We start from the raw sequence: 8261 nt of genomic DNA, 5'->3' as shown, positions 1-8261 counted from the left end.
AGGTCACAAACAAACAGCGAGTAGCAGCAGTGTACAAAAGGGAGTGGGGGGGGGGGGGGTCAAAGTAAATTGTCCAGTGGCGATTTTATTAATTGCTCAGCAGTCTTATGGCTTGGGGGTAGAAGCTGTTGAGGAGCCTTTTGGTCCTAGACTTGGCGCTCCGGTACCGCTTGCCCTGCGGTAGCAGAGAAAACAGTCTATAACTTGGGTGACTGGAGTCTCTGACAATTTTATGGGCTTTCCTCTGACACCGCCTATTATATAGGTCCTGGATGGCAGGGAGCTTGGCCCCAGTGATGTACTGGGCCGTTCGCACTACTCTCTGTAGCGCCTTATGGTCAGATGCTGAGCAGTTACCATACCAGGCTGTGACTCAACCGGTCAGGATGCTCTCGATGGTGCAGCTGTAGAACCTTTTGAGGATCTGGGGACCCATGCCAAATCTTTTCGTGGAGAGAGAGGTTTTTATCCTGGCACCACACTGCCAGGTCTCTGACATCCCTATAGGCTGTCTCATCGTTGTTGGTGATCAGGCCTACCACTGTTGTGTCGTCTGCAAACTTAATGATGGTGTTGGAGTCGTGCTTGGCCATGCAGTCATGGGTGAACAGGGAGTACAGGAGGGAACTGAGCACGCACCCCTGAGGGGCCCCTGTGTTGGGGATCAGTGTGGCAGATGTGTTGTTACCTATGCTTACCACCTGGGGGTGGCCCGTCAGGAGGTCCAGGATCCAGTTGCAGAGAGAGGTGTTTAGTCCCAGGGTCTTTAACTTAGTGATGAGCTTTGAAGGGCACTATGGTGTTTAACGCTGAGCTGTATCAAAAAGATTTGAAGACGGCCCCGAAGAACATGGCTGACGTTTTAAATTCTCCCAACCAATTGTGCTATTTTGTTATTTCTCTTGCAGTTTCTGTACCTTATTTTTTTACTTATTGTGTACATAATGTTGCTGCTACTGTCTCGAATGACCATAAATAACTTCTGGACATCAGAAAAGCGATTACTCACCGCGGACTGGAATAAACTTTTTCCTTTAACGAATCCGACGAGAAGGATATCCTGCTTTCACTGGAACAGGCCCGATCCACACCTTTTGCGTGAAGAAAAGACGTCGGAAAAGGGGCCGCAGATCAGGCATCCTTCTGAGAATCCGGAGGCGAGCGAGAACTCCCACAGCCTTCAATTCTTCTGGCTAACGTGCAATCATTGGAAAATAAAATTGATGACCTACGATTAAGATTATCCTACCAATGGGACATTCAAAACTGTAACATCTTATGTTTCACCGAGACGTGGCTGAAACTATCATGGTCCAAACACACCAAGACAGTTGTGAATAGGGCACGACAACACCTATTCCCCCTCAGGAGACTGAAAAGATTTGGCGTGGGTCCTCAGATCCTCAAAAAGTTCTACAGCTGCACCATCGAGAGCATGGTGTCAGAGGAAGGCCCATAAAATTGCCAAAGACTCCAGCAACCCTAGTCATAGACTGTTTTCTCTGCTACCGCAGGGCAAGCGGTACCGGAGCGCCAAGTCTAGGTCCAAAAGTCTTCTTAACAGCTTTTAACCCCAAGCCATAAGACTCCTGAACAGCTAAACAAATGTCTACCCGGACTATTTGCATTGCCCCCCCCGCTCACACCCATTCTTATGCTGCTGCTACTTTCTGTTTATTTATCCATGCATAGTCACTTTACCTCTACCTACATGTACATATTACCTCAACTACCACGTCTAACCTGTGCCCCCGCACAATGACTCTGTACCGGTACACCCTGACCCGCTACTGTTATTTTATTGTTGCTTCTTAACTATTTTTTATTTTTATTACTTCTGGGGTTTTTTGTAAATACTTTAACACTTTTTTTAAACTGCATTGTTGGTTCAAAAATATATGGTGGACACCACAGTTTATCTCCTTAGCATCAAACAAGTGTCTCGCCCACATCCACTCTTTGGACCCTATCAGTTAGGTATGTCTTCACCTATAATAAGGAGTCAGTGCCAAAACCAATTGCTTTCAGTTTTACAACAAAATATTGTTTCACAGTATCAAAGAATGTTTGTTGGTCAAGCATGACCATACCACAGAAGTTGCCCTTGTCAATTTCTTGCTTGATAAAATCTGTCAAGTAAAGTTAACGTGTCGTGGAATAGGATGGTCTACAGCCAGACTGAAGGTCATATAAAATGGTATGGTCATCAATGTATGTACTTTAGGATCTTTTCATGGAGTGTTCTTTGTAAAACCTTTGAAAACATACTCAAAAATGACACTGGTCTGTAGTTCCCTTGTTCAAAGTGGCTTCTTTTTTGTATAAAGTAACAACTCTTGTATGTTTCAACTCCTGTGGTACCTTTCCATGTTGAATGGAAAGGTTGATGTGTGTTACATAAGGTCCGATACGATCAGCATCATCACTCAGGAATCTAGCTGGAATTCCGCGCTTCAAGATTGTTTCGGTCATGTGAACTGGGATATGTTCCGGGTAGCCTCAGAGAATAACATTGACATATCTGCTGACTCTGTGAGCGAGTTAATAAGGAAGTGTATAGGAGATGTACCCACTGGGAGTATTAAAACCTTCCCTAACCATAAACCGTGGATGGATGGCAGCATTCGGGCTAAACTGAAAGGACATTCCACTGTGTTTAATCATGGTAAGGCGACTGGGAATATGGCCGAATACAAACAGTGTTGTTATTCCCTCCGTAAGGCAATCAAACAAGCAAAGTGTCAGTATAGAGATAAAGTGGAGTCGCAATTCAACGGCTCAAACACAAGACATATAGGGCAGGGTCTACAAACAATCACGGATTAGAAACAGAAAACCAGCCCCATCGCGGACATCGACGTCTTGCTCCCAGACAAACTAAACACCTTCTTTGCCCGCTTTGAGGATAATACAGTGCCACCAACGCGGCCCGCTACCAAAGACTGTGGGCTGTCCTTCTCCGTAGCCGACATGAGTAAAACATTTAAACGTGTTAACCCTCGCAAGCCTGCCGGCCCAGACGGCATCCCTAGCCGCATCCTCAGAGCATGCACAGAACAGCTGGCTGGTGTATTTACGAACGTATTCAATCTCTCCCTATCCCAGTCTGCTGTCCCCATGTGCTTCAAGATGGCCACTATTGTTCCTGTTCCCAAGAAAGCAAAGGTAACTGAACTAAATGACTATCGCCCCGTAGCACTCACTTCTGTCATTATGAAGTGCTTTGAGAGACTAGTCAAGGATCATATCACCTTACCTGTCACCCAAGATCCACTTCAATTTGCTTACCGCCCCAATAGGTCCACAGACGATGCAATCACCATCACACTGCACACTGTCCCATCTGGACAAGAGGAATACCTATGTAAGAATGCTGTTCATTGACTACAGCTCAGCATTCAACAACATAGTACCCTCCAAACTCATCATCAAGCTTGAGACACTGGGTCTCGATCCCGCCCTGTGCAATTGGGTCCTGGACTTCCTGACTGTCCTATTTAATTACATTTCAGGTACCCTAAAATGTAATTAAATTATAATATTTCATAAAGAAGTATGTTCAATAGAAAAGTAAAATTAGCAAGTGTGGGTCCTCCTCGTCGCACACCCACAGATTGATTTCCAACTGTGACCCCTTGTACCAAAACTGTACCTCGTTTTGGAAGAAACAAGTCTGAAACCTTGAACAAAGACTGTTGACATCTAGTGGAAGCCATAGGAATTGCAATCTGGGAGCTGGAATTGCATAGGACCCATAGCTTTCCATTGAAAGAGCATGGGATCTCAACAACAACAAAAAATTCTGGTTGATTTTTCTTTGGATTTTCAGCTACCACATCGATTGTGTTATAGTCTCATACATTATTGTAACATTTCGACAAACTTCAAAGTGTTTTCTATCCAATGGTACCAATTATATGCATATCCTGGCTTCTGGGCCTGAGTAACAGGCAGTTTACTTTCAAGGGAAAGCATTTTTGAAATCTGACAACGCGGTTGGATTAACAAGAAGTTAAGCTTTTAAATGATGTAAGACACTTGTGTGTTCATGAATTTTTAATATTTAGATTTTCTTATTTTGAATTTGGCGCTCTGCAATTTCACCGGATGTTGTCGCAGGTGGACCACTAGCAGTCCGCGATCCCTAAGAGGTTTAAATAGAAAATAACTCAAGTAAAAGTGACTCAAGTAACACCTTGGATAAACTACAACTACTTATTCGTTTTTCAAGAAACAGGCCTGAAACCATTTCTAAAGACTGTTGACATCTAGTGGAAGCCATAGGAACTGCAATCTGGGTCGGTTTTTTTTGTCATGTTTTTTGTATATCCCATAGGCTCCCATAGGCTAGCATTCCGGTTTGGAGCGAGCAGCCGCACCACGCTTCGCTCCACAGGTAATATTACACTTCACTACATTACAACGGCTTGATTTGTTTGATCTGAGCAATTCTTCTTAGCTAGCTACATAGCCGTCTTTGTATCAAAGATAATTGTGTAGTTTAGAGTAACTGAGTAATTATCGAGGCTAGCTATCTTCGTCCTCCTAACGTAGTCAACACTGCTAGCTGCTAGCTAGCTAGTCATCTTCTACCGACTAGCAGCACTGCAGAAATTATTACATCGTAACGACTTGATTAGTGTGGTGTTAGTGTTAGTTAGCCAGCTACATAGTTGTCTTTGCTGTCTCTGTATCTAAGATAATTGTGTAGTTTGAGTTTGAGTATTATCGAGGTGAGCCAGCCAGCCGCGACGCGGCGCCAGACTTACTCAACACACCTAGTCATCATTAACCCACTGCCAGCTAGCCAACCGTTACCGACTAGCAGCGCTGTAGATACTAATACTTTACAACGGAACGATTTGACTAGTGCAGTGTTACCTAGCTAGCTACTTAGTTGTCTTTGTCATAGCTTGATAATTGTTAGCTAGCCAGCCATCGAGGTTAGCTAGCCAGCTATTTCCGTCCCCCGCGACGCCATTTTTCCTAACCCAGCCAACTATTACCGACGAGCAGCATTGTTGAAACTAAATACACTACAAGGAACGTCTTGATTAGTGTTATGTTAGCTAGCTAGCTACAAAGTTGCTTTGTATCATGACAAGGTGTAGTACTGAAACTACCGAGGTTACCTAGCCAGCTACACGTTCAAAGTCAACAACGCAGCCACTGCTAGCTAGCCTACTCCACCAGCCAGCAGTACTGTATCATTTTAGTCAATAAGATTTTTGCAACGTAAGCTTAACTTCCTGAACATTCGAGACGTGTAGTCCACTTGTCATTCCAATCTCCTTTGCATTAGCGTAGCCTCTGTAGCTTGTCTACTATGTGTCTGTCTATCCCTGTTCTCTCTCCTCTGCACAGGCCATACAAACGCTCCACACCGCGTGGCCGCTGCCACTCTAACCTGGTGGTCCCAGCGCGCACGACCCACGTGGAGTTCCAGGTCTCCGGCAGCCTCTGGAACTGCCGGTCTGCGGCCAACAAGGCTGAGTTCATCTCAGCCTATGCTACCCTCCAGTCCCTAGACTTCCTGGCGCTGACGGAAACATGGATTACCACAGATAACACTGCTACTCCTACTGCTCTCTCCTCGTCTGACTACGTGTTCTCGCATACCCCTAGAGCATCGAGCCAGCGGGGTGGTGGCACTGGAATCCTCATCTCTCCCAAGTGGACATTCTCTCTTTCTCCCCTGACCCATCTGTCTATCTCCTCATTTGAATTCCATGCTGTCACAGTTACCAGCCCTTTCAAGCTTAACATCCTTATCATTTATCGCCCTCCAGGTTCCCTTGGAGAGTTCATCAATGAGCTTGACGCCTTGATAAGTTCCTTTCCTGAGGATGGCTCACCTCTCACAGTTCTGGGTGACTTTAACCTCCCCACGTCTACCTTCGACTCATTCCTCTCTGCCTCCTTCTTTCCACTCCTCTCCTCTTTCGACCTCACCCTCTCACCTTCCCCCCCTACTCACAAGGCAGGCAATACGCTTGACCTCATCTTTACTAGATGCTGTTCTTCCACTAATCTCATTGCAACTCCCCTCCAAGTCTCCGACCACTACCTTGTATCCTTTTCCCTCTCGCTCTCATCCAACACTTCTCACTCTGCCCCTACTCGGATGGTATTGCGCCGTCCCAACCTTCGCTCTCTCTCTCCCGCTACTCTCTCCTCTTCCATCCTATCATCTCTTCCCTCTGCTCAAACCTTCTCCAACCTATCTCCTGATTCTGCCTCCTCAACCCTCCTCTCCTCCCTCTCTGCATCCTTTGATTTCCTCTGTCCCCTATCCTCCAGGCCGGCTCGGTCCTCCCCTCCTGCTCCGTGGCTCGACGACTCACTGCGAGCTCACAGAACAGGGCTCCGGGCAGCCGAGCGGAAATGGAGGAAAACTCGCCTCCCTGCGGACCTGGCATCCTTTCACTCCCTCCTCTCTACATTTTCCTCTTCTGTCTCTGCTGCTAAAGCCACTTTCTACCACTCTAAACTCCAAGCATCTGCCTCTAACCCTAGGAAGCTCTTTGCTACCTTCTCCTCCCTCCTGAATCCTCCTCCCCCTCCCCCCCCCCCCCCTCCCTCTCTGCGGATGACTTCGTCAACCATTTTGAGAAGAAGGTTGACGACATCCGATCCTCGTTTGCTAAGTCAAACGACACTGCTGGTCCTGCTCACACTGCCCTACCCTGTGCTTTGACCTCTTTCTCCCCTCTCTCTCCAGATGAAATCTCGCGTCTTGTGACGGCCCGGCCGCCCAACAACCTGCCCACTTGACCCTATCCCCTCCTCTCTTCACCAGACCATTTCCGGAGACCTTCTCCCCTACCTCACCTCACTCATCAACTCATCCTTGACCGCTGGCTACGTCCCTTCCGTCTTCAAGAGAGCGAGAGTTGCACCCCTTCTGAAAAAACCTACACTCGATCCTTCCGATGTCAACAACTACAGACCAGTATCCCTTCTTTCCTTTCTCTCCAAAACTCTTGAACGCGCCGTCCTTGGCCAGCTCTCTTGCTATCTCTCTCAGAATGACCTTCTTGATCCTAATCAGTCAGGTTTCAAGACTGGGCATTCAACTGAGACTGCTCTTCTCTGTGTCACGGAGGCTCTCCGCACTGCTAAAGCTAACTCTCTCTCCTCTGCTCTCATCCTTCTAGACCTATCTGCTGCCTTTGATACCGTGAACCATCAGATCCTCCTCTCCACCCTCTCCGAGCTGGGCATCTCCGGCGCCGCCCACGCTTGGATTGCGTCCTACCTGACAGGTCGCTCCTACCAGGTGGCGTGGCGAGAATCTGTCTCCGCACCACGTGCTCTCACCACTGGTGTCCCCCAGGGCTCTGTTCTTGGCCCACTCCTATTCTCGCTATACACCAAGTCACTTGGCTCTGTCATATCCTCACATGGTCTCTCATATCATTGCTATGCAGATGACACACAATTAATCTTCTCCTTTCCCCCTTCTGACAACCAGGTGGCGAATCGCATCTCTGCATGTCTGGCAGACATATCAGTGTGGATGACGGATCACCACCTCAAGCTGAACCTCGGCAAGACGGAGCTGCTCTTCCTTCCGGGGAAGGACTGCCCGTTCCATGATCTCGCCATCACGGTTGACAACTCCCTTGTGTCCTCCTCCCAGAGTGCTAAGAGCCTTGGCGTGACCCTGGACAACACTCTGTCGTTCTCCACCAACATCAAGGCGGTGACCCGATCCTGTAGGTTCATGCTCTACAACATTCGCAGAGTACGACCCTGCCTCACACAGGAAGCGGCGCAGGTCCTAATCCAGGCACTTGTCATCTCCCGTCTGGATTATTGCAACTCGCTGTTGGCTGGGCTCCCTGCCTGTGCCATTAAACCCCTACAACTCATCCAGAACGCCGCAGCCCGTCTGGTGTTCAACCTTCCCAAGTTCTCTCACGTCACCCCGCTCCTCCGCTCTCTCCACTGGCTTCCAGTCGAAGCTCGCATCCGCTACAAGACCATGGTGCTTGCCTACGGAGCTGTGAGGGGAACGGCACCTCCGTACCTTCAGGCTCTGATCAGGCCCTACACCCAAACAAGGGCACTCCGTTCATCCACCTCTGGCCTGCTCGCCTCCCTACCTCTGAGGAAGCACAGTTCCCGCTCAGCCCAGTCAAAACTGTTCGCTGCTCTGGCACCCCAATAGTGGAACAAGCTCCCTCACGACGCCAGGACAGCAGAGTCAATCACCACCTTCCGGAGACACCTGAAACCCCACCTCTTTAAGGAATACC

This window comes from Salmo salar, chromosome 14 (assembly GCF_965601325.2).
Source record: "Salmo salar chromosome 14, fSalSal1, whole genome shotgun sequence".
In the NCBI taxonomy this organism is placed as follows: domain Eukaryota; kingdom Metazoa; phylum Chordata; class Actinopteri; order Salmoniformes; family Salmonidae; genus Salmo; species Salmo salar.
The sequence above is the reverse complement of the archived record's forward strand: the minus strand, read 5'-3'. Positions refer to the sequence as shown.